The following is a 2,550-nucleotide window of genomic DNA, read 5'->3' as shown; positions in this document are numbered from 1 at the left end:
TATTTTTTACTTCTTTCTCTAATTATAATTGTTTTGCTTGTTGCCCTAATTAAAACTATTTTGTCATAAATACATAGAATTTTAAAATAAAAAAAAGGTAGTTTATGTTCAATATATATAAATACTTTTGGCTTGGATATCGATGGCCTGAAAGAAAACCGAAATTTTTTATCGATCAGTTCATGTTCGATTATTTATTACGTGTTAATGGCTTGTCACTTCGAAGTGGTGGCGGAGGGGTACAAATAATGGGCTGAGCTCAGGGCATCAGTTGACCTCAATCTAAAGCTTTAGTACCTTTACGTTTCCACCACTAACTTACATCTTCCGGAAAGATGAAAGGGCAAAGACGACCGCCCTCCGCAAAAGTAAAAAAAAAAAAAAAAAAGGAAAGAAAAAGATAAAAAGATGAAATAATTTTATTAACCAACAACTATCAGAGTCTCTCTTGTGATGCCATTACAATACAATTCTACAAAGCAACCACGCGCCACTGACGAATTGACGTCACGGACGCTAGTTCTGAAACTGCCGGAGATATCCCCATTACAGTTTTCACTAACGGACGACTAAAACCAAGTCTTATTTTCTAATTGGACATTGTTTGTCGACAGCAGCCGAGATTGCACTTCTATGAGGTAGGTAGCTGATATTCGATATTCGATACGTTCTTGTCTTTTTATTATTATTTGTTTTATCTCCTTTTTTGGGTTTGATGGGCAGTTGTAGTGTCAAATATGTGAATATAAGCATGTGAATTCGTGTGTGTGTGTGCGTTGTTTGGTGTTCGTGTGCGTATTTGTCTCTGCGTGCGTATGTGTGTGATTGTGTTTATGCTTGTCTCTGTGTGTATACGTGTGTGTGTGTGTGAATGTGACTAAGCAAGCATTTGTAAATTTGTTGTGCACATATGTGTATGCAACTATGTGTGTGTGTATATATGTGTGTATATATATATGTGTGTGTGGGAGGATACATATATGTGCATGTGTATATATATATATATATATATATATATATATATATATATATATATATATATATATATATATATATATATATATCTACGTATGTATAGATAAGTATATATATACATGTATGTATATGTATGTACGTGTATGTATGTATGTGGCGGTGCTCCAGCTTGGCAACAGCCTTAGGGCTGAAATATATTTTTTTAAAATAAACGAATATGTGTATGTATAAGTGCTCATGTGTGTGAGTGTGTGCGTGCGTCTATGTGTACAAGATATTGTAGTTTAACCATAAGATCAACCCTGATCGAGTAGACCTTTGATCAAACTTATTCCAGTCGTGACCATCCCACCTTTTTTTAGGAGTGCATGTAGATCTACTTCATCTGACGTATCCTCTTTCTCTAACTTGTTAGGGCGTGATTTAAGGGAGATTCACTTGCTATTTCTAGCAGATCAAGCCATCACATAGAGATCCTCTCCTTCCTCCCGAATGTATATATGGTGTAGATGATTTAGAAAAAGGGAGAGAGAGAGAGGAAGAGAAGGAGAGAGGAAGAGAGGGAGAGACAGAAGGCCGGAGAGAGACAGGGACGAGAGAATGGGGGTTAGGGAAAGGGGTGTGGAACTGGACCTTACCAGACAGTTGCTACATAATCTTATATATTGAACACTGTGAAAGGAATATCGATTTCATAGATTTATCAGTGTCCGTGTATGTCTGTCTGTCTGTATGTATATAAGTATGTATGTGCGTTTTTTATATATGTATATATGTATATATGCATGTATGTATGCATGCGTGTGAGTTTGTATATGCGTGTATGTACATATGTATGTATGTATGTATGTATGTATGTATGTATGTATGTATGTATGTATGTATGTATGCATGCATGTGAGTGTACGTTTGTGTATGCATGTGTGAATGTATGTATATGTGTGACTGTATGCATGTATGCATGTGTGTATATATGTGTGTGTGTATGTATGTATGTATGTAAATATATATGTGCGTAGAATGGGTGTATCTGTATATTTGTGTGTATGCAAGTATGTATATATGTATGTGTGCATGTATGCATATACCCATGTATTTATTCGCGTATGTGTGTGTGCATGTGCATTTATGCGTGTGTGACTTTGTATATGTGTTTGTCTTTGTGCGTATGTATGTGTGTGTGTGTGTGAATAAATGCATATCTCTCTCTCTCTATCACTTTGTCTCTTTCTCTTATATCCATCCATATACATACTCGAAGCGGTGCTGAAAAGTTCCTGGCCTTCGGTAAAAGAAAACACAGGAGGTTCAGTTAATTATGATTTTTATTCAACATATCCACCTCTCCTCAGATTCACACACTCACTGCAGTGGTATTTCAGTTTTTATAAGCCTTGTGAAAGAACTTAGAAAGTTGGGATTCGAACCAGACATTTGGCATACCCCGAAGCTAGGAACACTCCCTCATATATATATATATATATATATATATGCCAAATGTCTGGCTGGAATCCCAACTTTCTAAGTTCTTTTACAAGGCTTATGCTTATATATATATATATATATATAGATAGA

General features: G+C 35.6%; 1 protein-coding gene across 1 annotated transcript in view; it reads left to right on the top strand.

Annotated features, from left to right (window-relative positions):
• Nucleotides 1-521: 521 nt before the first annotated feature.
• Nucleotides 522-2,550, top strand: part of LOC106882515 (guanine nucleotide-binding protein G(i) subunit alpha-2) — a 161,088-nt gene continuing 159,059 nt past the window's right edge. The window contains exon 1 of the mRNA XM_014933219.2: nt 522-638. The gene's annotated coding sequence lies outside the window, so the exon portion shown is untranslated. The remainder of the gene's footprint in view (nt 639-2,550) is intronic.

Source organism: Octopus bimaculoides, chromosome 14 (genome assembly GCF_001194135.2).
Source record: "Octopus bimaculoides isolate UCB-OBI-ISO-001 chromosome 14, ASM119413v2, whole genome shotgun sequence".
Classification (NCBI taxonomy): Eukaryota; Metazoa; Mollusca; class Cephalopoda; order Octopoda; family Octopodidae; genus Octopus; species Octopus bimaculoides.
Note: the sequence above shows the minus strand (reverse complement) of the source record. Positions and strands in the feature narration are given on the sequence as shown.